Raw genomic sequence first — 24,196 nt, 5'->3', positions numbered from 1 at the left:
CAACTGTGGGCTTTTTCTCGGCTTACGGCCATACTACCCTGAGAACGCCCGATCTCGTCCGATCTCGGAAGCTAAGCAGGGTCGGGCCTGGTTAGTACTTGGATGGGAGACCGCCTGGGAATACCAGGTGCTGTAAGCATTTTTTTTTTTTTTTTGCACCTCCGTCGCAAAAGTAAACTTTCACAAAATAATTCCAGTTTGCTAGCTACTTGCTAGCAGACAGCCACACGCTAAACTGACAGGATGAGAGCTGAAAATGCTGTCAAAATGCTTTTTCCACCCCAAGTTGGGACGAGTGTAATCTTTAAAAGAGTCAACTGTGGGCTTTTTCTCGGCTTACGGCCATACTACCCTGAGAACGCCCGATCTCGTCCGATCTCGGAAGCTAAGCAGGGTCGGGCCTGGTTAGTACTTGGATGGGAGACCGCCTGGGAATACCAGGTGCTGTAAGCTTTTTTTTTTTTTTTTTTTTTGCACCTCCGTCGCAAAAGTAAACTTTCACAAAATAATTCCAGTTTGCTAGCTACTTGCTAGCAGACAGCCACACGCTAAACTGACAGGATGAGAGCTGAAAATGCTGTCAAAATGCTTTTTCCACCCCAAGTTGGGACGAGTGTAATCTTTAAAAGAGTCAACTGTGGGCTTTTTCTCGGCTTACGGCCATACTACCCTGAGAACGCCCGATCTCGTCCGATCTCGGAAGCTAAGCAGGGTCGGGCCTGGTTAGTACTTGGATGGGAGACCGCCTGGGAATACCAGGTGCTGTAAGCTTTTTTTTTTTTTTTTTTTGCACCTCCGTCGCAAAAGTAAACTTTCACAAAATAATTCCAGTTTGCTAGCTACTTGCTAGCAGACAGCAACACGCTAAACTGACAGGATGAGAGCTGAAAATGCTGTCAAAATGCTTTTTCCACCCCAATCTGGGACGAGTGTAATCTTTAAAAGAGTCAACTGTGGGCTTTTTCTCGGCTTACGGCCATACTACCCTGAGAACGCCCGATCTCGTCCGATCTCGGAAGCTAAGCAGGGTCGGGCCTGGTTAGTACTTGGATGGGAGACCGCCTGGGAATACCAGGTGCTGTAAGCTTTTTTTTGTTTTTTTTTTGCACCTCCGTCGCAAAAGTAAACTTTCACAAAATAATTCCAGTTTGCTAGCTACTTGCTTTTAGACAGCCACACGCTAAGCTGACAGGATGAGAGCTGAAAATGCATTCAAAATGCTTTTTCCACCCCAATATGGGACGAGTGTAATCTTTAAAAGAGTCAACTGTGGGCTTTTTCTCGGCTTACGGCCATACTACCCTGAGAACGCCCGATCTCGTCCGATCTCGGAAGCTAAGCAGGGTCGGGCCTGGTTAGTACTTGGATGGGAGACCGCCTGGGAATACCAGGTGCTGTAAGCTTTTTTTTTTTTTTTTTTTGCACCTCCGTCGCAAAAGTAAACTTTCACAAAATAATTCCAGTTTGCTAGCTACTTGCTAGCAGACAGCCACACGCTAAACTGACAGGATGAGAGCTGAAAATGCTGTCAAAATGCTTTTTCCACCCCAAGTTGGGACGAGTGTAATCTTTAAAAGAGTCAACTGTGGGCTTTTTCTCGGCTTACGGCCATACTACCCTGAGAACGCCCGATCTCGTCCGATCTCGGAAGCTAAGCAGGGTCGGGCCTGGTTAGTACTTGGATGGGAGACCGCCTGGGAATACCAGGTGCTGTAAGCATTTTTATTTTTTTTTTGCACCTCCGTCGCAAAAGTAAACTTTCACAAAATAATTCCAGTTTGCTAGCTACTTGCTAGCAGACAGCCACACGCTAAACTGACAGGATGAGAGCTGAAAATGCTGTCAAAATGCTTTTTCTACCCCAAGTTGGGACGAGTGTAATCTTTAAAAGAGTCAACTGTGGGCTTTTTCTCGGCTTACGGCCATACTACCCTGAGAACGCCCGATCTCGCCCGATCTCGTCCGATCTCGGAAGCTAAGCAGGGTCGGGCCTGGTTAGTACTTGGATGGGAGACCGCCTGGGAATACCAGGTGCTGTAAGCTTTTTTTTTTTTTTTTTTGCACCTCCGTCGCAAAAGTAAACTTTCACAAAATAATTCCAGTTTGCTAGCTACTTGCTAGCAGACAGCCACACGCTAAACTGACAGGATGAGAGCTGAAAATGCTGTCAAAATGCTTTTTCCACCCCAAGTTGGGACGAGTGTAATCTTTAAAAGAGTCAACTGTGGGCTTTTTCTCGGCTTACGGCCATACTACCCTGAGAACGCCCGATCTCGTCCGATCTCGGAAGCTAAGCAGGGTCGGGCCTGGTTAGTACTTGGATGGGAGACCGCCTGGGAATACCAGGTGCTGTAAGCTATTTTTTTGTTTTTTTTTTGCACCTCCGTCGCAAAAGTAAACTTTCACAAAATAATTCCAGTTTGCTAGCTACTTGCTAGCAGACAGCCACACGCTAAACTGACAGGATGAGAGCTGAAAATGCTGTCAAAATGCTTTTTCCACCCCAAGTTGGGACGAGTGTAATCTTTAAAAGAGTCAACTGTGGGCTTTTTCTCGGCTTACGGCCATACTACCCTGAGAACGCCCGATCTCGTCCGATCTCGGAAGCTAAGCAGGGTCGGGCCTGGTTAGTACTTGGATGGGAGACCGCCTGGGAATACCAGGTGCTGTAAGCTTTTTTTTTTTTTTTTTTTGCACCTCCGTCGCAAAAGTAAACTTTCACAAAATAATTCCAGTTTGCTAGCTACTTGCTAGCAGACAGCAACACGCTAAACTGACAGGATGAGAGCTGAAAATGCTGTCAAAATGCTTTTTCCACCCCAATCTGGGACGAGTGTAATCTTTAAAAGAGTCAACTGTGGGCTTTTTCTCGGCTTACGGCCATACTACCCTGAGAACGCCCGATCTCGTCCGATCTCGGAAGCTAAGCAGGGTCGGGCCTGGTTAGTACTTGGATGGGAGACCGCCTGGGAATACCAGGTGCTGTAAGCTTTTTTTTTTTTTTTTTTTGCACCTCCGTCGCAAAAGTAAACTTTCACAAAATAATTCCAGTTTGCTAGCTACTTGCTAGCAGACAGCCACACGCTAAACTGACAGGATGAGAGCTGAAAATGCTGTCAAAATGCTTTTTCCACCCCAAGTTGGGACGAGTGTAATCTTTAAAAGAGTCAACTGTGGGCTTTTTCTCGGCTTACGGCCATACTACCCTGAGAACGCCCGATCTCGTCCGATCTCGGAAGCTAAGCAGGGTCGGGCCTGGTTAGTACTTGGATGGGAGACCGCCTGGGAATACCAGGTGCTGTAAGCTTTTTTTTTTTTTTTTTTTGCACCTCCGTCGCAAAAGTAAACTTTCACAAAATAATTCCAGTTTGCTAGCTACTTGCTAGCAGACAGCCACACGCTAAACTGACAGGATGAGAGCTGAAAATGCTGTCAAAATGCTTTTTCCACCCCAAGTTGGGACGAGTGTAATCTTTAAAAGAGTCAACTGTGGGCTTTTTCTCGGCTTACGGCCATACTACCCTGAGAACGCCCGATCTCGTCCTATCTCGGAAGCTAAGCAGGGTCGGGCCTGGTTAGTACTTGGATGGGAGACCGCCTGGGAATACCAGGTGCTGTAAGCTTTTTTTTTTTTTTTTTGCACCTCCGTCGCAAAAGTAAACTTTCACAAAATAATTCCAGTTTGCTAGCTACTTGCTATTAGACAGCCACACGCTAAACTGACAGGATGAGAGCTGAAAATGCTGTCAAAATGCTTTTTCCACCCCAATATGGGACGAGTGTAATCTTTAAAAGAGTCAACTGTGGGCTTTTTCTCGGCTTACGGCCATACTACCCTGAGAACGCCCGATCTCGTCCGATCTCGGAAGCTAAGCAGGGTCGGGCCTGGTTAGTACTTGGATGGGAGACCGCCTGGGAATACCAGGTGATGTAAGCTTTTTTTTTTTTTTTTTTTGCACCTCCGTCGCAAAAGTAAACTTTCACAAAATAATTCCAGTTTGCTAGCTACTTGCTAGCAGACAGCAACACGCTAAACTGACAGGATGAGAGCTGAAAATGCTGTCAAAATGCTTTTTCCACCCCAATCTGGGACGAGTGTAATCTTTAAAAGAGTCAACTGTGGGCTTTTTCTCGGCTTACGGCCATACTACCCTGAGAACGCCCGATCTCGTCCGATCTCGGAAGCTAAGCAGGGTCGGGCCTGGTTAGTACTTGGATGGGAGACCGCCTGGGAATACCAGGTGCTGTAAGCATTTTTTTTTTTTTTTTGCACCTCCGTCGCAAAAGTAAACTTTCACAAAATAATTCCAGTTTGCTAGCTACTTGCTAGCAGACAGCCACACGCTAAACTGACAGGATGAGAGCTGAAAATGCTGTCAAAATGCTTTTTCCACCCCAAGTTGGGACGAGTGTAATCTTTAAAAGAGTCAACTGTGGGCTTTTTCTCGGCTTACGGCCATACTACCCTGAGAACGCCCGATCTCGTCCGATCTCGGAAGCTAAGCAGGGTCGGGCCTGGTTAGTACTTGGATGGGAGACCGCCTGGGAATACCAGGTGCTGTAAGCTTTTTTTTTTTTTTTTTTGCACCTCCGTCGCAAAAGTAAACTTTCACAAAATAATTCCAGTTTGCTAGCTACTTGCTAGCAGACAGCAACACGCTAAACTGACAGGATGAGAGCTGAAAATGCTGTCAAAATGCTTTTTCCACCCCAATCTGGGACGAGTGTAATCTTTAAAAGAGTCAACTGTGGGCTTTTTCTCGGCTTACGGCCATACTACCCTGAGAACGCCCGATCTCGTCAGATCTCGGAAGCTAAGCAGGGTCGGGCCTGGTTAGTACTTGGATGGGAGACCGCCTGGGAATACCAGGTGCTGTAAGCTTTTTTTTTTTTTTTTTTGCACCTCCGTCGCAAAAGTAAACTTTCACAAAATAATTCCAGTTTGCTAGCTACTTGCTAGCAGACAGCCACACGCTAAACTGACAGGATGAGAGCTGAAAATGCTGTCAAAATGCTTTTTCCACCCCAATCTGGGACGAGTGTAATCTTTAAAAGAGTCAACTGTGGGCTTTTTCTCGGCTTACGGCCATACTACCCTGAGAACGCCCGATCTCGGAAGCTAAGCAGGGTCGGGCCTGGTTAGTACTTGGATGGGAGACCGCCTGGGAATACCAGGTGCTGTAAGCTTTTTTTTTTTTTTTTTTTGCACCTCCGTCGCAAAAGTAAACTTTCACAAAATAATTCCAGTTTGCTAGCTACTTGCTAGCAGACAGCCACACGCTAAACTGACAGGATGAGAGCTGAAAATGCTGTCAAAATGCTTTTTCCACCCCAAGTTGGGACGAGTGTAATCTTTAAAAGAGTCAACTGTGGGCTTTTTCTCGGCTTACGGCCATACTACCCTGAGAACGCCCGATCTCGTCCGATCTCGGAAGCTAAGCAGGGTCGGGCCTGGTTAGTACTTGGATGGGAGACCGCCTGGGAATACCAGGTGCTGTAAGCTTTTTTTTTTTTTTTTTGCACCTCCGTCGCAAAAGTAAACTTTCACAAAATAATTCCAGTTTGCTAGCTACTTGCTATTAGACAGCCACACGCTAAACTGACAGGATGAGAGCTGAAAATGCTGTCAAAATGCTTTTTCCACCCCAATATGGGACGAGTGTAATCTTTAAAAGAGTCAACTGTGGGCTTTTTCTCGGCTTACGGCCATACTACCCTGAGAACGCCCGATCTCGTCCGATCTCGGAAGCTAAGCAGGGTCGGCCCTGGTTAGTACTTGGATGGGAGACCGCCTGGGAATACCAGGTGATGTAAGCTTTTTTTTTTTTTTTTTTGCACCTCCGTCGCAAAAGTAAACTTTCACAAAATAATTCCAGTTTGCTAGCTACTTGCTAGCAGACAGCCACACGCTAAACTGACAGGATGAGAGCTGAAAATGCTGTCAAAATGCTTTTTCCACCCCAAGTTGGGACGAGTGTAATCTTTAAAAGAGTCAACTGTGGGCTTTTTCTCGGCTTACGGCCATACTACCCTGAGAACGCCCGATCTCGTCCGATCTCGGAAGCTAAGCAGGGTCGGGCCTGGTTAGTACTTGGATGGGAGACCGCCTGGGAATACCAGGTGCTGTAAGCTTTTTTTTTTTTTTTTTTGCACCTCCGTCGCAAAAGTAAACTTTCACAAAATAATTCCAGTTTGCTAGCTACTTGCTAGCAGACAGCCACACGCTAAACTGACAGGATGAGAGCTGAAAATGCTGTCAAAATGCTTTTTCCACCCCAAGTTGGGACGAGTGTAATCTTTAAAAGAGTCAACTGTGGGCTTTTTCTCGGCTTACGGCCATACTACCCTGAGAACGCCCGATCTCGTCCGATCTCGGAAGCTAAGCAGGGTCGGGCCTGGTTAGTACTTGGATGGGAGACCGCCTGGGAATACCAGGTGCTGTAAGCATTTTTTTTTTTTTTTTGCACCTCCGTCGCAAAAGTAAACTTTCACAAATAATTCCAGTTTGCTAGCTACTTGCTAGCAGACAGCAACACGCTAAACTGACAGGATGAGAGCTGAAAATGCTGTCAAAATGCTTTTTCCACCCCAATCTGGGACGAGTGTAATCTTTAAAAGAGTCAACTGTGGGCTTTTTCTCGGCTTACGGCCATACTACCCTGAGAACGCCCGATCTCGTCCGATCTCGGAAGCTAAGCAGGGTCGGGCCTGGTTAGTACTTGGATGGGAGACCGCCTGGGAATACCAGGTGCTGTAAGCATTTTTTTTTTTTTTTTTGCACCTCCGTCGCAAAAGTAAACTTTCACAAAATAATTCCAGTTTGCTAGCTACTTGCTAGCAGACAGCCACACGCTAAACTGACAGGATGAGAGCTGAAAATGCTGTCAAAATGCTTTTTCCACCCCAAGTTGGGACGAGTGTAATCTTTAAAAGAGTCAACTGTGGGCTTTTTCTCGGCTTACGGCCATACTACCCTGAGAACGCCCGATCTCGTCCGATCTCGGAAGCTAAGCAGGGTCGGGCCTGGTTAGTACTTGGATGGGAGACCGCCTGGGAATACCAGGTGCTGTAAGCTTTTTTTTTTTTTTTTTTGCACCTCCGTCGCAAAAGTAAACTTTCACAAAATAATTCCAGTTTGCTAGCTACTTGCTAGCAGACAGCCACACGCTAAACTGACAGGATGAGAGCTGAAAATGCTGTCAAAATGCTTTTTCCACCCCAAGTTGGGACGAGTGTAATCTTTAAAAGAGTCAACTGTGGGCTTTTTCTCGGCTTACGGCCATACTACCCTGAGAACGCCCGATCTCGTCCGATCTCGGAAGCTAAGCAGGGTCGGGCCTGGTTAGTACTTGGATGGGAGACCGCCTGGGAATACCAGGTGCTGTAAGCTTTTTTTTTTTTTTTTTGCACCTCCGTCGCAAAAGTAAACTTTCACAAAATAATTCCAGTTTGCTAGCTACTTGCTAGCAGACAGCCACACGCTAAACTGACAGGATGAGAGCTGAAAATGCTGTCAAAATGCTTTTTCCACCCCAAGTTGGGACGAGTGTAATCTTTAAAAGAGTCAACTGTGGGCTTTTTCTCGGCTTACGGCCATACTACCCTGAGAACGCCCGATCTCGGAAGCTAAGCAGGGTCGGGCCTGGTTAGTACTTGGATGGGAGACCGCCTGGGAATACCAGGTGCTGTAAGCATTTTTTTTTTTTTTTGCACCTCCGTCGCAAAAGTAAACTTTCACAAAATAATTCCAGTTTGCTAGCTACTTGCTAGCAGACAGCCACACGCTAAACTGACAGGATGAGAGCTGAAAATGCTGTCAAAATGCTTTTTCCACCCCAATCTGGGACGAGTGTAATCTTTAAAAGAGTCAACTGTGGGCTTTTTCTCGGCTTACGGCCATACTACCCTGAGAACGCCCGATCTCGTCCGATCTCGGAAGCTAAGCAGGGTCGGGCCTGGTTAGTACTTGGATGGGAGACCGCCTGGGAATACCAGGTGCTGTAAGCTTTTTTTTTTTTTTTTTTGCACCTCCGTCGCAAAAGTAAACTTTCACAAAATAATTCCAGTTTGCTAGCTACTTGCTAGCAGACAGCCACACGCTAAACTGACAGGATGAGAGCTGAAAATGCTGTCAAAATGCTTTTTCCACCCCAAGTTGGGACGAGTGTAATCTTTAAAAGAGTCAACTGTGGGCTTTTTCTCGGCTTACGGCCATACTACCCTGAGAACGCCCGATCTCGTCCGATCTCGGAAGCTAAGCAGGGTCGGGCCTGGTTAGTACTTGGATGGGAGACCGCCTGGGAATACCAGGTGCTGTAAGCTTTTTTTTTTTTTTTTTTTGCACCTCCGTCGCAAAAGTAAACTTTCACAAAATAATTCCAGTTTGCTAGCTACTTGCTAGCAGACAGCAACACGCTAAACTGACAGGATGAGAGCTGAAAATGCTGTCAAAATGCTTTTTCCACCCCAATCTGGGACGAGTGTAATCTTTAAAAGAGTCAACTGTGGGCTTTTTCTCGGCTTACGGCCATACTACCCTGAGAACGCCCGATCTCGTCCGATCTCGGAAGCTAAGCAGGGTCGGGCCTGGTTAGTACTTGGATGGGAGACCGCCTGGGAATACCAGGTGCTGTAAGCTTTTTTTTTTTTTTTTTGCACCTCCGTCGCCAAAGTAAACTTTCACAAAATAATTCCAGTTTGCTAGCTACTTGCTAGCAGACAGCCACACGCTAAACTGACAGGATGAGAGCTGAAAATGCTGTCAAAATGCTTTTTCCACCCCAAGTTGGGACGAGTGTAATCTTTAAAAGAGTCAACTGTGGGCTTTTTCTCGGCTTACGGCCATACTACCCTGAGAACGCCCGATCTCGTCCGATCTCGGAAGCTAAGCAGGGTCGGGCCTGGTTAGTACTTGGATGGGAGACCGCCTGGGAATACCAGGTGCTGTAAGCTTTTTTTTTTTTTTTTTTGCACCTCCGTCGCAAAAGTAAACTTTCACAAAATAATTCCAGTTTGCTAGCTACTTGCTAGCAGACAGCCACACGCTAAACTGACAGGATGAGAGCTGAAAATGCTGTCAAAATGCTTTTTCCACCCCAAGTTGGGACGAGTGTAATCTTTAAAACAGTCAACTGTGGGCTTTTTCTCGGCTTACGGCCATACTACCCTGAGAACGCCCGATCTCGTCCGATCTCGGAAGCTAAGCAGGGTCGGGCCTGGTTAGTACTTGGATGGGAGACCGCCTGGGAATACCAGGTGCTGTAAGCATTTTTTTTTTTTTTTGCACCTCCGTCGCAAAAGTAAACTTTCACAAAATAATTCCAGTTTGCTAGCTACTTGCTAGCAGACAGCAACACGCTAAACTGACAGGATGAGAGCTGAAAATGCTGTCAAAATGCTTTTTCCACCCCAATCTGGGACGAGTGTAATCTTTAAAAGAGTCAACTGTGGGCTTTTTCTCGGCTTACGGCCATACTACCCTGAGAACGCCCGATCTCGTCCGATCTCGGAAGCTAAGCAGGGTCGGGCCTGGTTAGTACTTGGATGGGAGACCGCCTGGGAATACCAGGTGCTGTAAGCTTTTTTTTTTTTTTTTTTGCACCTCCGTCGCAAAAGTAAACTTTCACAAAATAATTCCAGTTTGCTAGCTACTTGCTAGCAGACAGCCACACGCTAAACTGACAGGATGAGAGCTGAAAATGCTGTCAAAATGCTTTTTCCACCCCAAGTTGGGACGAGTGTAATCTTTAAAAGAGTCAACTGTGGGCTTTTTCTCGGCTTACGGCCATACTACCCTGAGAACGCCCGATCTCGGAAGCTAAGCAGGGTCGGGCCTGGTTAGTACTTGGATGGGAGACCGCCTGGGAATACCAGGTGCTGTAAGCTTTTTTTTTTTTTTTTTTGCACCTCCGTCGCAAAAGTAAACTTTCACAAAATAATTCCAGTTTGCTAGCTACTTGCTAGCAGACAGCCACACGCTAAACTGACAGGATGAGAGCTGAAAATGCTGTCAAAATGCTTTTTCCACCCCAAGTTGGGACGAGTGTAATCTTTAAAAGAGTCAACTGTGGGCTTTTTCTCGGCTTACGGCCATACTACCCTGAGAACGCCCGATCTCGGAAGCTAAGCAGGGTCGGGCCTGGTTAGTACTTGGATGGGAGACCGCCTGGGAATACCAGGTGCTGTAAGCATTTTTTTTTTTTTTTTTGCACCTCCGTCGCAAAAGTAAACTTTCACAAAATAATTCCAGTTTGCTAGCTACTTGCTAGCAGACAGCCACACGCTAAACTGACAGGATGAGAGCTGAAAATGCTGTCAAAATGCTTTTTCCACCCCAAGTTGGGACGAGTGTAATCTTTAAAAGAGTCAACTGTGGGCTTTTTCTCGGCTTACGGCCATACTACCCTGAGAACGCCCGATCTCGTCCGATCTCGGAAGCTAAGCAGGGTCGGGCCTGGTTAGTACTTGGATGGGAGACCGCCTGGGAATACCAGGTGCTGTAAGCTTTTTTTTTTTTTTTTTTTGCACCTCCGTCGCAAAAGTAAACTTTCACAAAATAATTCCAGTTTGCTAGCTACTTGCTAGCAGACAGCCACACGCTAAACTGACAGGATGAGAGCTGAAAATGCTGTCAAAATGCTTTTTCCACCCCAAGTTGGGACGAGTGTAATCTTTAAAAGAGTCAACTGTGGGCTTTTTCTCGGCTTACGGCCATACTACCCTGAGAACGCCCGATCTCGTCCGATCTCGGAAGCTAAGCAGGGTCGGGCCTGGTTAGTACTTGGATGGGAGACCGCCTGGGAATACCAGGTGCTGTAAGCTTTTTTTTTTTTTTTTTTGCACCTCCGTCGCAAAAGTAAACTTTCACAAAATAATTCCAGTTTGCTAGCTACTTGCTAGCAGACAGCCACACGCTAAACTGACAGGATGAGAGCTGAAAATGCTGTCAAAATGCTTTTTCCACCCCAAGTTGGGACGAGTGTAATCTTTAAAAGAGTCAACTGTGGGCTTTTTCTCGGCTTACGGCCATACTACCCTGAGAACGCCCGATCTCGTCCGATCTCGGAAGCTAAGCAGGGTCGGGCCTGGTTAGTACTTGGATGGGAGACCGCCTGGGAATACCAGGTGCTGTAAGCTTTTTTTTTTTTTTTTTTGCACCTCCGTCGCAAAAGTAAACTTTCACAAAATAATTCCAGTTTGCTAGCTACTTGCTAGCAGACAGCCACACGCTAAACTGACAGGATGAGAGCTGAAAATGCTGTCAAAATGCTTTTTCCACCCCAAGTTGGGACGAGTGTAATCTTTAAAAGAGTCAACTGTGGGCTTTTTCTCGGCTTACGGCCATACTACCCTGAGAACGCCCGATCTCGTCCGATCTCGGAAGCTAAGCAGGGTCGGGCCTGGTTAGTACTTGGATGGGAGACCGCCTGGGAATACCAGGTGCTGTAAGCTTTTATTTTTTTTTTTTTTGCACCTCCGTCGCAAAAGTAAACTTTCACAAAATAATTCCAGTTTGCTAGCTACTTGCTAGCAGACAGCCACACGCTAAACTGACAGGATGAGAGCTGAAAATGCTGTCAAAATGCTTTTTCCACCCCAAGTTGGGACGAGTGTAATCTTTAAAAGAGTCAACTGTGGGCTTTTTCTCGGCTTACGGCCATACTACCCTGAGAACGCCCGATCTCGTCCGATCTCGGAAGCTAAGCAGGGTCGGGCCTGGTTAGTACTTGGATGGGAGACCGCCTGGGAATACCAGGTGCTGTAAGCTTTTTTTTTTTTTTTTTTTGCACCTCCGTCGCAAAAGTAAACTTTCACAAAATAATTCCAGTTTGCTAGCTACTTGCTATTAGACAGCCACACGCTAAGCTGACAGGATGAGAGCTGAAAATGCATTCAAAATGCTTTTTCCACCCCAATATGGGACGAGTGTAATCTTTAAAAGAGTCAACTGTGGGCTTTTTCTCGGCTTACGGCCATACTACCCTGAGAACGCCCGATCTCGTCCGATCTCGGAAGCTAAGCAGGGTCGGGCCTGGTTAGTACTTGGATGGGAGACCGCCTGGGAATACCAGGTGCTGTAAGCTTTTTTTTTTTTTTTTTGCACCTCCGTCGCAAAAGTAAACTTTCACAAAATAATTCCAGTTTGCTAGCTACTTGCTAGCAGACAGCCACACGCTAAACTGACAGGATGAGAGCTGAAAATGCTGTCAAAATGCTTTTTCCACCCCAAGTTGGGACGAGTGTAATCTTTAAAAGAGTCAACTGTGGGCTTTTTCTCGGCTTACGGCCATACTACCCTGAGAACGCCCGATCTCGGAAGCTAAGCAGGGTCGGGCCTGGTTAGTACTTGGATGGGAGACCGCCTGGGAATACCAGGTGCTGTAAGCTTTTTTTTTTTTTTTTTTTGCACCTCCGTCGCAAAAGTAAACTTTCACAAAATAATTCCAGTTTGCTAGCTACTTGCTAGCAGACAGCCACACGCTAAACTGACAGGATGAGAGCTGAAAATGCTGTCAAAATGCTTTTTCCACCCCAAGTTGGGACGAGTGTAATCTTTAAAAGAGTCAACTGTGGGCTTTTTCTCGGCTTACGGCCATACTACCCTGAGAACGCCCGATCTCGTCCGATCTCGGAAGCTAAGCAGGGTCGGGCCTGGTTAGTACTTGGATGGGAGACCGCCTGGGAATACCAGGTGCTGTAAGCATTTTTTTTTTTTTTTTTGCACCTCCGTCGCAAAAGTAAACTTTCACAAAATAATTCCAGTTTGCTAGCTACTTGCTATTAGACAGCCACACGCTAAACTGACAGGATGAGAGCTGAAAATGCTGTCAAAATGCTTTTTCCACCCCAATATGGGACGAGTGTAATCTTTAAAAGAGTCAACTGTGGGCTTTTTCTCGGCTTACGGCCATACTACCCTGAGAACGCCCGATCTCGTCCGATCTCGGAAGCTAAGCAGGGTCGGGCCTGGTTAGTACTTGGATGGGAGACCGCCTGGGAATACCAGGTGCTGTAAGCATTTTTTTTTTTTTTTGCACCTCCGTCGCAAAAGTAAACTTTCACAAAATAATTCCAGTTTGCTAGCTACTTGCTAGCAGACAGCCACACGCTAAACTGACAGGATGAGAGCTGAAAATGCTGTCAAAATGCTTTTTCCACCCCAAGTTGGGACGAGTGTAATCTTTAAAAGAGTCAACTGTGGGCTTTTTCTCGGCTTACGGCCATACTACCCTGAGAACGCCCGATCTCGTCCGATCTCGGAAGCTAAGCAGGGTCGGGCCTGGTTAGTACTTGGATGGGAGACCGCCTGGGAATACCAGGTGCTGTAAGCTTTTTTTTTTTTTTTTTTTGCACCTCCGTCGCAAAAGTAAACTTTCACAAAATAATTCCAGTTTGCTAGCTACTTGCTAGCAGACAGCCACACGCTAAACTGACAGGATGAGAGCTGAAAATGCTGTCAAAATGCTTTTTCCACCCCAAGTTGGGACGAGTGTAATCTTTAAAAGAGTCAACTGTGGGCTTTTTCTCGGCTTACGGCCATACTACCCTGAGAACGCCCGATCTCGTCCGATCTCGGAAGCTAAGCAGGGTCGGGCCTGGTTAGTACTTGGATGGGAGACCGCCTGGGAATACCAGGTGCTGTAAGCTTTTTTTTTTTTTTTTTTGCACCTCCGTCGCAAAAGTAAACTTTCACAAAATAATTCCAGTTTGCTAGCTACTTGCTAGCAGACAGCCACACGCTAAACTGACAGGATGAGAGCTGGAAATGCTGTCAAAATGCTTTTTCCACCCCAAGTTGGGACGAGTGTAATCTTTAAAAGAGTCAACTGTGGGCTTTTTCTCGGCTTACGGCCATACTACCCTGAGAACGCCCGATCTCGTCCGATCTCGGAAGCTAAGCAGGGTCGGGCCTGGTTAGTACTTGGATGGGAGACCGCCTGGGAATACCAGGTGCTGTAAGCTTTTTTTTTTTTTTTTTTGCACCTCCGTCGCAAAAGTAAACTTTCACAAAATAATTCCAGTTTGCTAGCTACTTGCTAGCAGACAGCCACACGCTAAACTGACAGGATGAGAGCTGAAAATGCTGTCAAAATGCTTTTTCCACCCCAAGTTGGGACGAGTGTAATCTTTAAAAGAGTCAACTGTGGGCTTTTTCTCGGCTTACGGCCATACTACCCTGAGAACGCCCGATCTCGTCCGATCTCGGAAGCTAAGCAGGGTCGGGCCTGGTTAGTACTTGGATGGGAGACCGCCTGGGAATACCAGGTGCTGTAAGCTTTTTTTTTTTTTTTTTTGCACCTCCGTCGCAAAAGTAAACTTTCACAAAATAATTCCAGTTTGCTAGCTACTTGCTAGCAGACAGCCACACGCTAAACTGACAGGATGAGAGCTGAAAATGCTGTCAAAATGCTTTTTCCACCCCAAGTTGGGACGAGTGTAATCTTTAAAAGAGTCAACTGTGGGCTTTTTCTCGGCTTACGGCCATACTACCCTGAGAACGCCCGATCTCGTCCGATCTCGGAAGCTAAGCAGGGTCGGGCCTGGTTAGTACTTGGATGGGAGACCGCCTGGGAATACCAGGTGCTGTAAGCTTTTTTTTTTTTTTTTTTGCACCTCCGTCGCAAAAGTAAACTTTCACAAAATAATTCCAGTTTGCTAGCTACTTGCTAGCAGACAGCCACACGCTAAACTGACAGGATGAGAGCTGAAAATGCTGTCAAAATGCTTTTTCCACCCCAAGTTGGGACGAGTGTAATCTTTAAAAGAGTCAACTGTGGGCTTTTTCTCGGCTTACGGCCATACTACCCTGAGAACGCCCGATCTCGTCCGATCTCGGAAGCTAAGCAGGGTCGGGCCTGGTTAGTACTTGGATGGGAGACCGCCTGGGAATACCAGGTGATGTAAGCTTTTTTTTTTTTTTTTTTTGCACCTCCGTCGCAAAAGTAAACTTTCACAAAATAATTCCAGTTTGCTAGCTACTTGCTAGCAGACAGCAACACGCTAAACTGACAGGATGAGAGCTGAAAATGCTGTCAAAATGCTTTTTCCACCCCAATCTGGGACGAGTGTAATCTTTAAAAGAGTCAACTGTGGGCTTTTTCTCGGCTTACGGCCATACTACCCTGAGAACGCCCGATCTCGTCCGATCTCGGAAGCTAAGCAGGGTCGGGCCTGGTTAGTACTTGGATGGTAGACCGCCTGGGAATACCAGGTGCTGTAAGCATTTTTTTTTTTTTTTTGCACCTCCGTCGCAAAAGTAAACTTTCACAAAATAATTCCAGTTTGCTAGCTACTTGCTAGCAGACAGCCACACGCTAAACTGACAGGATGAGAGCTGAAAATGCTGTCAAAATGCTTTTTCCACCCAAAGTTGGGACGAGTGTAATCTTTAAAAGAGTCAACTGTGGGCTTTTTCTCGGCTTACGGCCATACTACCCTGAGAACGCCCGATCTCGTCCGATCTCGGAAGCTAAGCAGGGTCGGGCCTGGTTAGTGCTTGGATGGGAGACCGCCTGGGAATACCAGGTGCTGTAAGCTTTTTTTTTTTTTTTTTTTGCACCTCCGTCGCAAAAGTAAACTTTCACAAAATAATTCCAGTTTGCTAGCTACTTGCTATTAGACAGCCACACGCTAAGCTGACAGGATGAGAGCTGAAAATGCATTCAAAATGCTTTTTCCACCCCAATATGGGACGAGTGTAATCTTTAAAAGAGTCAACTGTGGGCTTTTTCTCGGCTTACGGCCATACTACCCTGAGAACGCCCGATCTCGTCTGATCTCGGAAGCTAAGCAGGGTCGGGCCTGGTTAGTACTTGGATGGGAGACCGCCTGGGAATACCAGGTGCTGTAAGCTTTTTTTTTTTTTTTTTTTGCACCTCCGTCGCAAAAGTAAACTTTCACAAAATAATTCCAGTTTGCTAGCTACTTGCTAGCAGACAGCCACACGCTAAACTGACAGGATGAGAGCTGAAAATGCTGTCAAAATGCTTTTTCCACCCCAAGTTGGGACGAGTGTAATCTTTAAAAGAGTCAACTGTGGGCTTTTTCTCGGCTTACGGCCATACTACCCTGAGAACGCCCGATCTCGTCCGATCTCGGAAGCTAAGCAGGGTCGGGCCTGGTTAGTACTTGGATGGGAGACCGCCTGGGAATACCAGGTGCTGTAAGCTTTTTTTTTTTTTTTTTTGCACCTCCGTCGCAAAAGTAAACTTTCACAAAATAATTCCAGTTTGCTAGCTACTTGCTAGCAGACAGCCACACGCTAAACTGACAGGATGAGAGCTGAAAATGCTGTCAAAATGCTTTTTCCACCCCAAGTTGGGACGAGTGTAATCTTTAAAAGAGTCAACTGTGGGCTTTTTCTCGGCTTACGGCCATACTACCCTGAGAACGCCCGATCTCGGAAGCTAAGCAGGGTCGGGCCTGGTTAGTACTTGGATGGGAGACCGCCTGGGAATACCAGGTGCTGTAAGCTTTTTTTTTTTTTTTTTTTGCACCTCCGTCGCAAAAGTAAACTTTCACAAAATAATTCCAGTTTGCTAGCTACTTGCTAGCAGACAGCCACACGCTAAACTGACAGGATGAGAGCTGAAAATGCTGTCAAAATGCTTTTTCCACCCCAAGTTGGGACGAGTGTAATCTTTAAAAGAGTCAACTGTGGGCTTTTTCTCGGCTTACGGCCATACTACCCTGAGAACGCCCGATCTCGTCCGATCTCGGAAGCTAAGCAGGGTCGGGCCTGGTTAGTACTTGGATGGGAGACCGCCTGGGAATACCAGGTGCTGTAAGCTTTTTTTTTTTTTTTTTGCACCTCCGTCGCAAAAGTAAACTTTCACAAAATAATTCCAGTTTGCTAGCTACTTGCTAGCAGACAGCAACACGCTAAACTGACAGGATGAGAGCTGAAAATGCTGTCAAAATGCTTTTTCCACCCCAATCTGGGACGAGTGTAATCTTTAAAAGAGTCAACTGTGGGCTTTTTCTCGGCTTACGGCCATACTACCCTGAGAACGCCCGATCTCGTCCGATCTCGGAAGCTAAGCAGGGTCGGGCCTGGTTAGTACTTGGATGGGAGACCGCCTGGGAATACCAGGTGCTGTAAGCATTTTTTTTTTTTTTTTGCACCTCCGTCGCAAAAGTAAACTTTCACAAAATAATTCCAGTTTGCTAGCTACTTGCTAGCAGACAGCCACACGCTAAACTGACAGGATGAGAGCTGAAAATGCTGTCAAAATGCTTTTTCCACCCCAAGTTGGGACGAGTGTAATCTTTAAAAGAGTCAACTGTGGGCTTTTTCTCGGCTTACGGCCATACTACCCTGAGAACGCCCGATCTCGTCCGATCTCGGAAGCTAAGCAGGGTCGGGCCTGGTTAGTACTTGGATGGGAGACCGCCTGGGAATACCAGGTGCTGTAAGCTTTTTTTTTTTTTTTTGCACCTCCGTCGCAAAAGTAAACTTTCACAAAATAATTCCAGTTTGCTAGCTACTTGCTAGCAGACAGCCACACGCTAAACTGACAGGATGAGAGCTGAAAATGCTGTCAAAATGCTTTTTCCACCCCAAGTTGGGACGAGTGTAATCTTTAAAAGAGTCAACTGTGGACTTTTTCTCGGCTTACGGCCATACTACCCTGAGAACGCCCGATCTCGTCCGATCTCGGAAGCTAAGCAGGGTCGGGCCTGGTTAGTACTTGGATGGGAGACCGCCTGGGAATACCAGGTGCTGTAAGCTTTTTTTTTTTTTTTTTTTGCACCTCCGTCGCAAAAGTAAACTTTCACAAAATAATTCCAGTTTGCTAGCTACTTGCTAGCAGACAGCCACACGCTAAACTGACAGGATGAGAGCTGAAAATGCTGTCAAAATGCTTTTTCCACCCCAAGTTGGGACGAGTGTAATCTTTAAAAGAGTCAACTGTGGGCTTTTTCTCGGCTTACGGCCATACTACCCTGAGAACGCCCGATCTCGTCCGATCTCGGAAGCTAAGCAGGGTCGGGCCTGGTTAGTACTTGGATGGGAGACCGCCTGGGAATACCAGGTGCTGTAAGCTTTTTTTTTTTTTTTTTGCACCTCCGTCGCAAAAGTAAACTTTCACAAAATAATTCCAGTTTGCTAGCTACTTGCTAGCAGACAGCCACACGCTAAACTGACAGGATGAGAGCTGAAAATGCTGTCAAAATGCTTTTTCCACCCCAAGTTGGGACGAGTGTAATCTTTAAAAGAGTCAACTGTGGGCTTTTTCTCGGCTTACGGCCATACTACCCTGAGAACGCCTGATCTCGTCCGATCTCGGAAGCTAAGCAGGGTCGGGCCTGGTTAGTACTTGGATGGGAGACCGCCTGGGAATACCAGGTGCTGTAAGCTTTTTTTTTTTTTTTTTTGCACCTCCGTCGCAAAAGTAAACTTTCACAAAATAATTCCAGTTTGCTAGCTACTTGCTAGCAGACAGCCACACGCTAAACTGACAGGATGAGAGCTGAAAATGCTGTCAAAATGCTTTTTCCACCCCAAGTTGGGACGAGTGTAATCTTTAAAAGAGTCAACTGTGGGCTTTTTCTCGGCTTACGGCCATACTACCCTGAGAACGCCCGATCTCGTCCGATCTCGGAAGCTAAGCAGGGTCGGGCCTGGTTAGTACTTGGATGGGAGACCGCCTGGGAATACCAGGTGCTGTAAGCTTTTTTTTTTTTTTTTTTTGCACCTCCGTCGCAAAAGTAAACTTTCACAAAATAATTCCAGTTTGCTAGCTACTTGCTAGCAGACAGCAACACGCTAAACTGACAGGATGAGAGCTGAAAATGCTGTCAAAATGCTTTTTCCACCCCAATCTGGGACGAGTGTAATCTTTAAAAGAGTCAACTGTGGGCTTTTTCTCGGCTTACGGCCATACTACCCTGAGAACGCCCGATCTCGTCCGATCTCGGAAGATAAGCAGGGTCGGGCCTGGTTAGTACTTGGATGGGAGACCGCCTGGGAATACCAGGTGCTGTAAGCTTTTTTTTTTTTTTTTTGCACCTCCGTCGCAAAAGTAAACTTTCACAAAATAATTCCAGTTTGCTAGCTACTTGCTATTAGACAGCCACACGCTAAACTGACAGGATGAGAGCTGAAAATGCTGTCAAAATGCTTTTTCCACCCCAATCTGGGACGAGTGTAATCTTTAAAAGAGTCAACTGTGGGCTTTTTCTCGGCTTACGGCCATACTACCCTGAGAACGCCCGATCTCGTCCGATCTCGGAAGCTAAGCAGGGTCGGGCCTGGTTAGTACTTGGATGGGAGACCGCCTGGGAATACCAGGTGCTGTAAGCTTTTTTTTTTTTTTTTTTTTTGCACCTCCGTCGCAAAAGTAAACTTTCACAAAATAATTCCAGTTTGCTAGCTACTTGCTAGCAGACAGCAACACGCTAAACTGACAGGATGAGAGCTGAAAATGCTGTCAAAATGCTTTTTCCACCCCAATCTGGGACGAGTGTAATCTTTAAAAGAGTCAACTGTGGGCTTTTTCTCGGCTTACGGCCATACTACCCTGAGAACGCCCGATCTCGTCCGATCTCGGAAGCTAAGCAGGGTCGGGCCTGGTTAGTACTTGGATGGGAGACCGCCTGGGAATACCAGGTGCTGTAAGCATTTTTTTTTTTTTTGCACCTCCGTCGCAAAAGTAAACTTTCACAAAATAATTCCAGTTTGCTAGCTACTTGCTAGCAGACAGCCACACGCTAAACTGACAGGATGAGAGCTGAAAATGCTGTCAAAATGCTTTTTCCACCCCAAGTTGGGACGAGTGTAATCTTTAAAAGAGTCAACTGTGGGCTTTTTCTCGGCTTACGGCCATACTACCCTGAGAACGCCCGATCTCGTCCGATCTCGGAAGCTAAGCAGGGTCGGGCCTGGTTAGTACTTGGATGGGAGACCGCCTGGGAATACCAGGTGCTGTAAGCTTTTTTTTTTTTTTTTTTGCACCTCCGTCGCAAAAGTAAACTTTCACAAAATAATTCCAGTTTGCTAGCTACTTGCTAGCAGACAGCCACACGCTAAACTGACAGGATGAGAGCTGAAAATGCTGTCAAAATGCTTTTTCCACCCCAATCTGGGACGAGTGTAATCTTTAAAAGAGTCAACTGTGGGCTTTTTCTCGGCTTACGGCCATACTACCCTGAGAACGCCCGATCTCGTCCGATCTCGGAAGCTAAGCAGGGTCGGGCCTGGTTAGTACTTGGATGGGAGACCGCCTGGGAATACCAGGTGCTGTAAGCTTTTTTTTTTTTTTTTTTTGCACCTCCGTCGCAAAAGTAAACTTTCACAAAATAATTCCAGTTTGCTAGCTACTTGCTAGCAGACAGCCACACGCTAAACTGACAGGATGAGAGCTGAAAATGCTGTCAAAATGCTTTTTCCACCCCAAGTTGGGACGAGTGTAATCTTTAAAAGAGTCAACTGTGGGCTTTTTCTCGGCTTACGGCCATACTACCCTGAGAACGCCCGATCTCGTCCGATCTCGGAAGCTAAGCAGGGTCGGGCCTGGTTAGTACTTGGATGGGAGACCGCCTGGGAATACCAGGTGCTGTAAGCTTTTTTTTTTTTTTTTTTTGCACCTCCGTCGCAAAAGTAAACTTTCACAAAATAATTCCAGTTTGCTAGCTACTTGCTAGCAGACAGCAACACGCTAAACTGACAGGATGAGAGCTGAAAATGCTGTCAAAATGCTTTTTCCACCCCAATCTGGGACGAGTGTAATCTTTAAAAGAGTCAACTGTGGGCTTTTTCTCGGCTTACGGCCATACTACCCTGAGAACGCCCGATCTTGTCCGATCTCGGAAGCTAAGCAGGGTCGGGCCTGGTTAGTACTTGGATGGGAGACCGCCTGGGAATACCAGGTGCTGTAAGCTTTTTTTTTTTTTTTTTTTGCACCTCCGTCGCAAAAGTAAACTTTCACAAAATAATTCCAGTTTGCTAGCTACTTGCTAGCAGACAGCCACACGCTAAACTGACAGGATGAGAGCTGAAAATGCTGTCAAAATGCTTTTTCCACCCCAAGTTGGGACGAGTGTAATCTTTAAAAGAGTCAACTGTGGGCTTTTTCTCGGCTTACGGCCATACTACCCTGAGAACGCCCGATCTCGTCCGATCTCGGAAGCTAAGCAGGGTCGGGCCTGGTTAGTACTTGGATGGGAGACCGCCTGGGAATACCAGGTGCTGTAAGCTTTTTTTTTTTTTTTTTGCACCTCCGTCGCAAAAGTAAACTTTCACAAAATAATTCCAGTTTGCTAGCTACTTGCTAGCAGACAGCCACACGCTAAACTGACAGGATGAGAGCTGAAAATGCTGTCAAAATGCTTTTTCCACCCCAAGTTGGGACGAGTGTAATCTTTAAAAGAGTCAACTGTGGACTTTTTCTCGGCTTACGGCCATACTACCCTGAGAACGCCCGATCTCGTCCGATCTCGGAAGCTAAGCAGGGTCGGGCCTGGTTAGTACTTGGATGGGAGACCGCCTGGGAATACCAGGTGCTGTAAGCTTTTTTTTTTTTTTTTTTGCACCTCCGTCGCAAAAGTAAACTTTCACAAAATAATTCCAGTTTGCTAGCTACTTGCTAGCAGACAGCCACACGCTAAACTGACAGGATGAGAGCTGAAAATGCTGTCAAAATGCTTTTTCCACCCCAAGTTGGGACGAGTGTAATCTTTAAAAGAGTCAACTGTGGGCTTTTTCTCGGCTTACGGCCATACTACCCTGAGAACGCCCGATCTCGTCCGATCTCGGAAGCTAAGCAGGGTCGGGCCTGGTTAGTACTTGGATGGGAGACCGCCTGGGAATACCAGGTGCTGTAAGCTTTTTTTTTTTTTTTTTTTGCACCTCCGTCGCAAAAGTAAACTTTCACAAAATAATTCCAGTTTGCTAGCTACTTGCTAGCAGACAGCCACACGCTAAACTGACAGGATGAGAGCTGAAAATGCTGTCAAAATGCTTTTTCCACCCCAATCTGGGACGAGTGTAATCTTTAAAAGAGTCAACTGTGGGCTTTTTCTCGGCTTACGGCCATACTACCCTGAGAACGCCCGATCTCGTCCGATCTCGGAAGCTAAGCAGGGTCGGGCCTGGTTAGTACTTGGATGGGAGACGGCCTGGGAATACCAGGTGCTGTAAGCTTTTTTTTTTTTTTTTTTGCACCTCCGTCGCAAAAGTAAACTTTCACAAAATAATTCCAGTTTGCTAGCTACTTGCTATTAGACAGCCACACGCTAAACTGACAGGATGAGAGCTGAAAATGCTGTCAAAATGCTTTTTCCACCCCAAGTTGGGACGAGTGTAATCTTTAAAAGAGTCAACTGTGGGCTTTTTCTCGGCTTACGGCCATACTACCCTGAGAACGCCCGATCTCGTCCGATCTCGGAAGCTAAGCAGGGTCGGGCCTGGTTAGTACTTGGATGGGAGACCGCCTGGGAATACCAGGTGCTGTAAGCTTTTTTTTTTTTTTTTTTTGCACCTCCGTCGCAAAAGTAAACTTTCACAAAATAATTCCAGTTTGCTAGCTACTTGCTAGCAGACAGCCACACGCTAAACTGACAGGATGAGAGCTGAAAATGCTGTCAAAATGCTTTTTCCACCCCAAGTTGGGACGAGTGTAATCTTTAAAAGAGTCAACTGTGGGCTTTTTCTCGGCTTACGGCCATACTACCCTGAGAACGCCCGATTTCGGAAGCTAAGCAGGGTCGGGCCTGGTTAGTACTTGGATGGGAGACCGCCTGGGAATACCAGGTGCTGTAAGCTTTTTTTTTTTTTTTTTTTGCACCTCCGTCGCAAAAGTAAACTTTCACAAAATAATTCCAGTTTGCTAGCTACTTGCTAGCAGACAGCCACACGCTAAACTGACAGGATGAGAGCTGAAAATGCTGTCAAAATGCTTTTTCCACCCCAATATGGGACGAGTGTAATCTTTAAAAGAGTCAACTGTGGGCTTTTTCTCGGCTTACGGCCATACTACCCTGAGAACGCCCGATCTCGTCCGATCTCGGAAGCTAAGCAGGGTCGGGCCTGGTTAGTACTTGGATGGGAGACCGCCTGGGAATACCAGGTGATGTAAGCTTTTTTTTTTTTTTTTTTTGCACCTCCGTCGCAAAAGTAAACTTTCACAAAATAATTCCAGTTTGCTAGCTACTTGCTAGCAGACAGCCACACGCTAAACTGACAGGATGAGAGCTGAAAATGCTGTCAAAATGCTTTTTCCACCCCAAGTTGGGACGAGTGTAATCTTTAAAAGAGTCAACTGTGGGCTTTTTCTCGGCTTACGGCCATACTACCCTGAGAACGCCCGATCTCGTCCGATCTCGGAAGCTAAGCAGGGTCGGGCCTGGTTAGTACTTGGATGGGAGACCGCCTGGGAATACCAGGTGCTGTAAGCTTTTTTTTTTTTTTTTTTTTGCACCTCCGTCGCAAAAGTAAACTTTCACAAAATAATTCCAGTTTGCTAGCTACTTGCTAGCAGACAGCAACACGCTAAACTGACAGGATGAGAGCTGAAAATGCTGTCAAAATGCTTTTTCCACCCCAAGTTGGGACGAGTGTAATCTTTAAAAGAGTCAACTGTGGGCTTTTTCTCGGCTTACGGCCATACTACCCTGAGAACGCCCGATCTCGTCCGATCTCGGAAGCTAAGCAGGGTCGGGCCTGGTTAGTACTTGGATGGGAGACCGCCTGGGAATACCAGGTGCTGTAAGCTTTTTTTTTTTTTTTTTTTGCACCTCCGTCGCAAAAGTAAACTTTCACAAAATAATTCCAGTTTGCTAGCTACTTGCTATTAGACAGCCACACGCTAAGCTGACAGGATGAGAGCTGAAAATGCATTCAAAATGCTTTTTCCACCCCAATATGGGACGAGTGTAATCTTTAAAAGAGTCAACTGTGGGCTTTTTCTCGGCTTACGGCCATACTACCCTGAGAACGCCCGATCTCGTCCGATCTCGGAAGCTAAGCAGGGTCGGGCCTGGTTAGTACTTGGATGGGAGACCGCCTGGGAATACCAGGTGCTGTAACCTTTTTTTTTTTTTTTTTTGCACCTCCGTCGCAAAAGTAAACTTTCACAAAATAATTCCAGTTTGCTAGCTACTTGCTAGCAGACAGCCACACGCTAAACTGACAGGATGAGAGCTGAAAATGCTGTCAAAATGCTTTTTCCACCCCAAGTTGGGACGAGTGTAATCT

General features: G+C 46.4%; 69 non-coding genes and 8 pseudogenes across 69 annotated transcripts; all 77 read left to right on the top strand.

The window, feature by feature from the left end:
• The first annotated feature begins 20 nt into the window (after window positions 1–20).
• Window positions 21–139, top strand: LOC147183432 (5S ribosomal RNA). The gene has a single exon (XR_015091189.1). It is a non-coding gene; the product is annotated as a 5S ribosomal RNA (ribosomal RNA).
• Window positions 140–334: 195 nt separating this feature from the next.
• Window positions 335–453, top strand: LOC147183431 (5S ribosomal RNA). Its single transcript, XR_015093799.1, has one exon. It is a non-coding gene; the product is annotated as a 5S ribosomal RNA (ribosomal RNA).
• Window positions 454–652: 199 nt separating this feature from the next.
• LOC147183430 (5S ribosomal RNA) lies at window positions 653–771 on the top strand. Its single transcript, XR_015093798.1, has one exon. It is a non-coding gene; the product is annotated as a 5S ribosomal RNA (ribosomal RNA).
• Window positions 772–968: 197 nt separating this feature from the next.
• LOC147183429 (5S ribosomal RNA) lies at window positions 969–1,087 on the top strand. The gene has a single exon (XR_015093797.1). It is a non-coding gene; the product is annotated as a 5S ribosomal RNA (ribosomal RNA).
• A 197-nt stretch (window positions 1,088–1,284) lies between these two features.
• Window positions 1,285–1,403, top strand: LOC147183428 (5S ribosomal RNA). The gene has a single exon (XR_015093795.1). It is a non-coding gene; the product is annotated as a 5S ribosomal RNA (ribosomal RNA).
• A 197-nt stretch (window positions 1,404–1,600) lies between these two features.
• LOC147183427 (5S ribosomal RNA) lies at window positions 1,601–1,719 on the top strand. The gene has a single exon (XR_015091186.1). It is a non-coding gene; the product is annotated as a 5S ribosomal RNA (ribosomal RNA).
• Window positions 1,720–1,914: 195 nt separating this feature from the next.
• On the top strand, window positions 1,915–2,043 carry LOC147183426 (5S ribosomal RNA; annotated as a pseudogene).
• A 196-nt stretch (window positions 2,044–2,239) lies between these two features.
• Window positions 2,240–2,358, top strand: LOC147183425 (5S ribosomal RNA). Its single transcript, XR_015093794.1, has one exon. It is a non-coding gene; the product is annotated as a 5S ribosomal RNA (ribosomal RNA).
• A 198-nt stretch (window positions 2,359–2,556) lies between these two features.
• On the top strand, window positions 2,557–2,675 carry LOC147183424 (5S ribosomal RNA). The gene has a single exon (XR_015093793.1). It is a non-coding gene; the product is annotated as a 5S ribosomal RNA (ribosomal RNA).
• A 197-nt stretch (window positions 2,676–2,872) lies between these two features.
• Window positions 2,873–2,991, top strand: LOC147183423 (5S ribosomal RNA). The gene has a single exon (XR_015093792.1). It is a non-coding gene; the product is annotated as a 5S ribosomal RNA (ribosomal RNA).
• Window positions 2,992–3,188: 197 nt separating this feature from the next.
• LOC147183422 (5S ribosomal RNA) lies at window positions 3,189–3,307 on the top strand. The gene has a single exon (XR_015093791.1). It is a non-coding gene; the product is annotated as a 5S ribosomal RNA (ribosomal RNA).
• Window positions 3,308–3,504: 197 nt separating this feature from the next.
• On the top strand, window positions 3,505–3,623 carry LOC147183421 (5S ribosomal RNA). The gene has a single exon (XR_015092256.1). It is a non-coding gene; the product is annotated as a 5S ribosomal RNA (ribosomal RNA).
• Window positions 3,624–3,818: 195 nt separating this feature from the next.
• LOC147183420 (5S ribosomal RNA) lies at window positions 3,819–3,937 on the top strand. The gene has a single exon (XR_015092144.1). It is a non-coding gene; the product is annotated as a 5S ribosomal RNA (ribosomal RNA).
• Window positions 3,938–4,134: 197 nt separating this feature from the next.
• LOC147183419 (5S ribosomal RNA) lies at window positions 4,135–4,253 on the top strand. Its single transcript, XR_015091181.1, has one exon. It is a non-coding gene; the product is annotated as a 5S ribosomal RNA (ribosomal RNA).
• Window positions 4,254–4,448: 195 nt separating this feature from the next.
• On the top strand, window positions 4,449–4,567 carry LOC147183418 (5S ribosomal RNA). Its single transcript, XR_015093789.1, has one exon. It is a non-coding gene; the product is annotated as a 5S ribosomal RNA (ribosomal RNA).
• A 196-nt stretch (window positions 4,568–4,763) lies between these two features.
• On the top strand, window positions 4,764–4,882 carry LOC147183417 (5S ribosomal RNA). The gene has a single exon (XR_015091563.1). It is a non-coding gene; the product is annotated as a 5S ribosomal RNA (ribosomal RNA).
• A 196-nt stretch (window positions 4,883–5,078) lies between these two features.
• LOC147183416 (5S ribosomal RNA) lies at window positions 5,079–5,187 on the top strand (annotated as a pseudogene).
• A 197-nt stretch (window positions 5,188–5,384) lies between these two features.
• LOC147183415 (5S ribosomal RNA) lies at window positions 5,385–5,503 on the top strand. The gene has a single exon (XR_015093788.1). It is a non-coding gene; the product is annotated as a 5S ribosomal RNA (ribosomal RNA).
• Window positions 5,504–5,698: 195 nt separating this feature from the next.
• On the top strand, window positions 5,699–5,817 carry LOC147183414 (5S ribosomal RNA). Its single transcript, XR_015092746.1, has one exon. It is a non-coding gene; the product is annotated as a 5S ribosomal RNA (ribosomal RNA).
• A 196-nt stretch (window positions 5,818–6,013) lies between these two features.
• Window positions 6,014–6,132, top strand: LOC147183413 (5S ribosomal RNA). The gene has a single exon (XR_015093787.1). It is a non-coding gene; the product is annotated as a 5S ribosomal RNA (ribosomal RNA).
• Window positions 6,133–6,328: 196 nt separating this feature from the next.
• LOC147183412 (5S ribosomal RNA) lies at window positions 6,329–6,447 on the top strand. The gene has a single exon (XR_015091180.1). It is a non-coding gene; the product is annotated as a 5S ribosomal RNA (ribosomal RNA).
• A 194-nt stretch (window positions 6,448–6,641) lies between these two features.
• LOC147183411 (5S ribosomal RNA) lies at window positions 6,642–6,760 on the top strand. The gene has a single exon (XR_015091179.1). It is a non-coding gene; the product is annotated as a 5S ribosomal RNA (ribosomal RNA).
• A 196-nt stretch (window positions 6,761–6,956) lies between these two features.
• On the top strand, window positions 6,957–7,075 carry LOC147183410 (5S ribosomal RNA). The gene has a single exon (XR_015093786.1). It is a non-coding gene; the product is annotated as a 5S ribosomal RNA (ribosomal RNA).
• Window positions 7,076–7,271: 196 nt separating this feature from the next.
• On the top strand, window positions 7,272–7,390 carry LOC147183409 (5S ribosomal RNA). The gene has a single exon (XR_015093785.1). It is a non-coding gene; the product is annotated as a 5S ribosomal RNA (ribosomal RNA).
• A 195-nt stretch (window positions 7,391–7,585) lies between these two features.
• LOC147183408 (5S ribosomal RNA) lies at window positions 7,586–7,694 on the top strand (annotated as a pseudogene).
• Window positions 7,695–7,888: 194 nt separating this feature from the next.
• Window positions 7,889–8,007, top strand: LOC147183407 (5S ribosomal RNA). Its single transcript, XR_015093783.1, has one exon. It is a non-coding gene; the product is annotated as a 5S ribosomal RNA (ribosomal RNA).
• A 196-nt stretch (window positions 8,008–8,203) lies between these two features.
• LOC147183406 (5S ribosomal RNA) lies at window positions 8,204–8,322 on the top strand. Its single transcript, XR_015093782.1, has one exon. It is a non-coding gene; the product is annotated as a 5S ribosomal RNA (ribosomal RNA).
• Window positions 8,323–8,519: 197 nt separating this feature from the next.
• Window positions 8,520–8,638, top strand: LOC147183405 (5S ribosomal RNA). The gene has a single exon (XR_015093781.1). It is a non-coding gene; the product is annotated as a 5S ribosomal RNA (ribosomal RNA).
• Window positions 8,639–8,833: 195 nt separating this feature from the next.
• Window positions 8,834–8,952, top strand: LOC147183404 (5S ribosomal RNA). The gene has a single exon (XR_015093780.1). It is a non-coding gene; the product is annotated as a 5S ribosomal RNA (ribosomal RNA).
• Window positions 8,953–9,148: 196 nt separating this feature from the next.
• Window positions 9,149–9,267, top strand: LOC147183403 (5S ribosomal RNA). The gene has a single exon (XR_015091175.1). It is a non-coding gene; the product is annotated as a 5S ribosomal RNA (ribosomal RNA).
• Window positions 9,268–9,461: 194 nt separating this feature from the next.
• On the top strand, window positions 9,462–9,580 carry LOC147183402 (5S ribosomal RNA). Its single transcript, XR_015093779.1, has one exon. It is a non-coding gene; the product is annotated as a 5S ribosomal RNA (ribosomal RNA).
• Window positions 9,581–9,776: 196 nt separating this feature from the next.
• Window positions 9,777–9,885, top strand: LOC147183401 (5S ribosomal RNA; annotated as a pseudogene).
• A 196-nt stretch (window positions 9,886–10,081) lies between these two features.
• Window positions 10,082–10,190, top strand: LOC147183400 (5S ribosomal RNA; annotated as a pseudogene).
• Window positions 10,191–10,386: 196 nt separating this feature from the next.
• LOC147183399 (5S ribosomal RNA) lies at window positions 10,387–10,505 on the top strand. Its single transcript, XR_015093778.1, has one exon. It is a non-coding gene; the product is annotated as a 5S ribosomal RNA (ribosomal RNA).
• A 197-nt stretch (window positions 10,506–10,702) lies between these two features.
• LOC147183398 (5S ribosomal RNA) lies at window positions 10,703–10,821 on the top strand. The gene has a single exon (XR_015093777.1). It is a non-coding gene; the product is annotated as a 5S ribosomal RNA (ribosomal RNA).
• A 196-nt stretch (window positions 10,822–11,017) lies between these two features.
• Window positions 11,018–11,136, top strand: LOC147183397 (5S ribosomal RNA). Its single transcript, XR_015093776.1, has one exon. It is a non-coding gene; the product is annotated as a 5S ribosomal RNA (ribosomal RNA).
• A 196-nt stretch (window positions 11,137–11,332) lies between these two features.
• Window positions 11,333–11,451, top strand: LOC147183396 (5S ribosomal RNA). The gene has a single exon (XR_015093775.1). It is a non-coding gene; the product is annotated as a 5S ribosomal RNA (ribosomal RNA).
• Window positions 11,452–11,648: 197 nt separating this feature from the next.
• LOC147183395 (5S ribosomal RNA) lies at window positions 11,649–11,767 on the top strand. Its single transcript, XR_015093774.1, has one exon. It is a non-coding gene; the product is annotated as a 5S ribosomal RNA (ribosomal RNA).
• A 197-nt stretch (window positions 11,768–11,964) lies between these two features.
• Window positions 11,965–12,083, top strand: LOC147183394 (5S ribosomal RNA). Its single transcript, XR_015093772.1, has one exon. It is a non-coding gene; the product is annotated as a 5S ribosomal RNA (ribosomal RNA).
• A 195-nt stretch (window positions 12,084–12,278) lies between these two features.
• LOC147183393 (5S ribosomal RNA) lies at window positions 12,279–12,387 on the top strand (annotated as a pseudogene).
• Window positions 12,388–12,584: 197 nt separating this feature from the next.
• On the top strand, window positions 12,585–12,703 carry LOC147183392 (5S ribosomal RNA). The gene has a single exon (XR_015091170.1). It is a non-coding gene; the product is annotated as a 5S ribosomal RNA (ribosomal RNA).
• Window positions 12,704–12,899: 196 nt separating this feature from the next.
• LOC147183391 (5S ribosomal RNA) lies at window positions 12,900–13,018 on the top strand. Its single transcript, XR_015091169.1, has one exon. It is a non-coding gene; the product is annotated as a 5S ribosomal RNA (ribosomal RNA).
• Window positions 13,019–13,212: 194 nt separating this feature from the next.
• Window positions 13,213–13,331, top strand: LOC147183390 (5S ribosomal RNA). Its single transcript, XR_015093771.1, has one exon. It is a non-coding gene; the product is annotated as a 5S ribosomal RNA (ribosomal RNA).
• Window positions 13,332–13,528: 197 nt separating this feature from the next.
• LOC147183389 (5S ribosomal RNA) lies at window positions 13,529–13,647 on the top strand. The gene has a single exon (XR_015093770.1). It is a non-coding gene; the product is annotated as a 5S ribosomal RNA (ribosomal RNA).
• Window positions 13,648–13,843: 196 nt separating this feature from the next.
• LOC147183388 (5S ribosomal RNA) lies at window positions 13,844–13,962 on the top strand. Its single transcript, XR_015093769.1, has one exon. It is a non-coding gene; the product is annotated as a 5S ribosomal RNA (ribosomal RNA).
• Window positions 13,963–14,158: 196 nt separating this feature from the next.
• On the top strand, window positions 14,159–14,277 carry LOC147183387 (5S ribosomal RNA). The gene has a single exon (XR_015093768.1). It is a non-coding gene; the product is annotated as a 5S ribosomal RNA (ribosomal RNA).
• A 196-nt stretch (window positions 14,278–14,473) lies between these two features.
• Window positions 14,474–14,592, top strand: LOC147183386 (5S ribosomal RNA). Its single transcript, XR_015093767.1, has one exon. It is a non-coding gene; the product is annotated as a 5S ribosomal RNA (ribosomal RNA).
• Window positions 14,593–14,788: 196 nt separating this feature from the next.
• On the top strand, window positions 14,789–14,907 carry LOC147183385 (5S ribosomal RNA). The gene has a single exon (XR_015092143.1). It is a non-coding gene; the product is annotated as a 5S ribosomal RNA (ribosomal RNA).
• Window positions 14,908–15,104: 197 nt separating this feature from the next.
• LOC147183384 (5S ribosomal RNA) lies at window positions 15,105–15,223 on the top strand. Its single transcript, XR_015091840.1, has one exon. It is a non-coding gene; the product is annotated as a 5S ribosomal RNA (ribosomal RNA).
• Window positions 15,224–15,418: 195 nt separating this feature from the next.
• LOC147183383 (5S ribosomal RNA) lies at window positions 15,419–15,537 on the top strand. Its single transcript, XR_015091983.1, has one exon. It is a non-coding gene; the product is annotated as a 5S ribosomal RNA (ribosomal RNA).
• Window positions 15,538–15,734: 197 nt separating this feature from the next.
• LOC147183382 (5S ribosomal RNA) lies at window positions 15,735–15,853 on the top strand. Its single transcript, XR_015091433.1, has one exon. It is a non-coding gene; the product is annotated as a 5S ribosomal RNA (ribosomal RNA).
• Window positions 15,854–16,050: 197 nt separating this feature from the next.
• Window positions 16,051–16,169, top strand: LOC147183381 (5S ribosomal RNA). Its single transcript, XR_015093766.1, has one exon. It is a non-coding gene; the product is annotated as a 5S ribosomal RNA (ribosomal RNA).
• Window positions 16,170–16,365: 196 nt separating this feature from the next.
• Window positions 16,366–16,474, top strand: LOC147183380 (5S ribosomal RNA; annotated as a pseudogene).
• A 197-nt stretch (window positions 16,475–16,671) lies between these two features.
• Window positions 16,672–16,790, top strand: LOC147183379 (5S ribosomal RNA). Its single transcript, XR_015093765.1, has one exon. It is a non-coding gene; the product is annotated as a 5S ribosomal RNA (ribosomal RNA).
• Window positions 16,791–16,985: 195 nt separating this feature from the next.
• Window positions 16,986–17,104, top strand: LOC147183378 (5S ribosomal RNA). The gene has a single exon (XR_015091167.1). It is a non-coding gene; the product is annotated as a 5S ribosomal RNA (ribosomal RNA).
• A 195-nt stretch (window positions 17,105–17,299) lies between these two features.
• LOC147183377 (5S ribosomal RNA) lies at window positions 17,300–17,418 on the top strand. The gene has a single exon (XR_015093764.1). It is a non-coding gene; the product is annotated as a 5S ribosomal RNA (ribosomal RNA).
• A 194-nt stretch (window positions 17,419–17,612) lies between these two features.
• Window positions 17,613–17,731, top strand: LOC147183376 (5S ribosomal RNA). Its single transcript, XR_015093763.1, has one exon. It is a non-coding gene; the product is annotated as a 5S ribosomal RNA (ribosomal RNA).
• Window positions 17,732–17,928: 197 nt separating this feature from the next.
• On the top strand, window positions 17,929–18,047 carry LOC147183375 (5S ribosomal RNA). Its single transcript, XR_015093761.1, has one exon. It is a non-coding gene; the product is annotated as a 5S ribosomal RNA (ribosomal RNA).
• Window positions 18,048–18,242: 195 nt separating this feature from the next.
• Window positions 18,243–18,361, top strand: LOC147183374 (5S ribosomal RNA). Its single transcript, XR_015091687.1, has one exon. It is a non-coding gene; the product is annotated as a 5S ribosomal RNA (ribosomal RNA).
• A 196-nt stretch (window positions 18,362–18,557) lies between these two features.
• On the top strand, window positions 18,558–18,676 carry LOC147183373 (5S ribosomal RNA). Its single transcript, XR_015093760.1, has one exon. It is a non-coding gene; the product is annotated as a 5S ribosomal RNA (ribosomal RNA).
• Window positions 18,677–18,873: 197 nt separating this feature from the next.
• LOC147183372 (5S ribosomal RNA) lies at window positions 18,874–18,992 on the top strand. The gene has a single exon (XR_015091155.1). It is a non-coding gene; the product is annotated as a 5S ribosomal RNA (ribosomal RNA).
• A 195-nt stretch (window positions 18,993–19,187) lies between these two features.
• On the top strand, window positions 19,188–19,306 carry LOC147183371 (5S ribosomal RNA). The gene has a single exon (XR_015093759.1). It is a non-coding gene; the product is annotated as a 5S ribosomal RNA (ribosomal RNA).
• Window positions 19,307–19,505: 199 nt separating this feature from the next.
• LOC147183370 (5S ribosomal RNA) lies at window positions 19,506–19,624 on the top strand. Its single transcript, XR_015091166.1, has one exon. It is a non-coding gene; the product is annotated as a 5S ribosomal RNA (ribosomal RNA).
• A 193-nt stretch (window positions 19,625–19,817) lies between these two features.
• LOC147183369 (5S ribosomal RNA) lies at window positions 19,818–19,936 on the top strand. The gene has a single exon (XR_015093758.1). It is a non-coding gene; the product is annotated as a 5S ribosomal RNA (ribosomal RNA).
• A 196-nt stretch (window positions 19,937–20,132) lies between these two features.
• Window positions 20,133–20,251, top strand: LOC147183368 (5S ribosomal RNA). The gene has a single exon (XR_015093757.1). It is a non-coding gene; the product is annotated as a 5S ribosomal RNA (ribosomal RNA).
• Window positions 20,252–20,448: 197 nt separating this feature from the next.
• On the top strand, window positions 20,449–20,567 carry LOC147183367 (5S ribosomal RNA). The gene has a single exon (XR_015093756.1). It is a non-coding gene; the product is annotated as a 5S ribosomal RNA (ribosomal RNA).
• Window positions 20,568–20,764: 197 nt separating this feature from the next.
• LOC147183366 (5S ribosomal RNA) lies at window positions 20,765–20,883 on the top strand. The gene has a single exon (XR_015091943.1). It is a non-coding gene; the product is annotated as a 5S ribosomal RNA (ribosomal RNA).
• A 197-nt stretch (window positions 20,884–21,080) lies between these two features.
• Window positions 21,081–21,199, top strand: LOC147183365 (5S ribosomal RNA). Its single transcript, XR_015093755.1, has one exon. It is a non-coding gene; the product is annotated as a 5S ribosomal RNA (ribosomal RNA).
• A 195-nt stretch (window positions 21,200–21,394) lies between these two features.
• LOC147183364 (5S ribosomal RNA) lies at window positions 21,395–21,513 on the top strand. Its single transcript, XR_015093754.1, has one exon. It is a non-coding gene; the product is annotated as a 5S ribosomal RNA (ribosomal RNA).
• A 196-nt stretch (window positions 21,514–21,709) lies between these two features.
• On the top strand, window positions 21,710–21,828 carry LOC147183363 (5S ribosomal RNA). The gene has a single exon (XR_015093753.1). It is a non-coding gene; the product is annotated as a 5S ribosomal RNA (ribosomal RNA).
• A 197-nt stretch (window positions 21,829–22,025) lies between these two features.
• LOC147183362 (5S ribosomal RNA) lies at window positions 22,026–22,144 on the top strand. Its single transcript, XR_015092199.1, has one exon. It is a non-coding gene; the product is annotated as a 5S ribosomal RNA (ribosomal RNA).
• Window positions 22,145–22,340: 196 nt separating this feature from the next.
• On the top strand, window positions 22,341–22,459 carry LOC147183361 (5S ribosomal RNA). The gene has a single exon (XR_015093752.1). It is a non-coding gene; the product is annotated as a 5S ribosomal RNA (ribosomal RNA).
• Window positions 22,460–22,656: 197 nt separating this feature from the next.
• LOC147183360 (5S ribosomal RNA) lies at window positions 22,657–22,765 on the top strand (annotated as a pseudogene).
• A 197-nt stretch (window positions 22,766–22,962) lies between these two features.
• Window positions 22,963–23,081, top strand: LOC147183359 (5S ribosomal RNA). The gene has a single exon (XR_015092141.1). It is a non-coding gene; the product is annotated as a 5S ribosomal RNA (ribosomal RNA).
• Window positions 23,082–23,278: 197 nt separating this feature from the next.
• LOC147183358 (5S ribosomal RNA) lies at window positions 23,279–23,397 on the top strand. The gene has a single exon (XR_015093750.1). It is a non-coding gene; the product is annotated as a 5S ribosomal RNA (ribosomal RNA).
• Window positions 23,398–23,595: 198 nt separating this feature from the next.
• On the top strand, window positions 23,596–23,714 carry LOC147183357 (5S ribosomal RNA). The gene has a single exon (XR_015093749.1). It is a non-coding gene; the product is annotated as a 5S ribosomal RNA (ribosomal RNA).
• Window positions 23,715–23,911: 197 nt separating this feature from the next.
• Window positions 23,912–24,030, top strand: LOC147183356 (5S ribosomal RNA). Its single transcript, XR_015091995.1, has one exon. It is a non-coding gene; the product is annotated as a 5S ribosomal RNA (ribosomal RNA).
• The last annotated feature ends 166 nt before the right edge of the window (window positions 24,031–24,196 follow it).

Source organism: Leptonotus elevatus, chromosome 1 (genome assembly GCF_054856555.1).
Source record: "Leptonotus elevatus isolate MCC_2025b chromosome 1, RoL_Lele_1.0, whole genome shotgun sequence".
Taxonomy (NCBI): domain Eukaryota; kingdom Metazoa; phylum Chordata; class Actinopteri; order Syngnathiformes; family Syngnathidae; genus Leptonotus; species Leptonotus elevatus.
The sequence above is the reverse complement of the archived record's forward strand: the minus strand, read 5'-3'. Positions and strand labels throughout refer to the sequence as shown.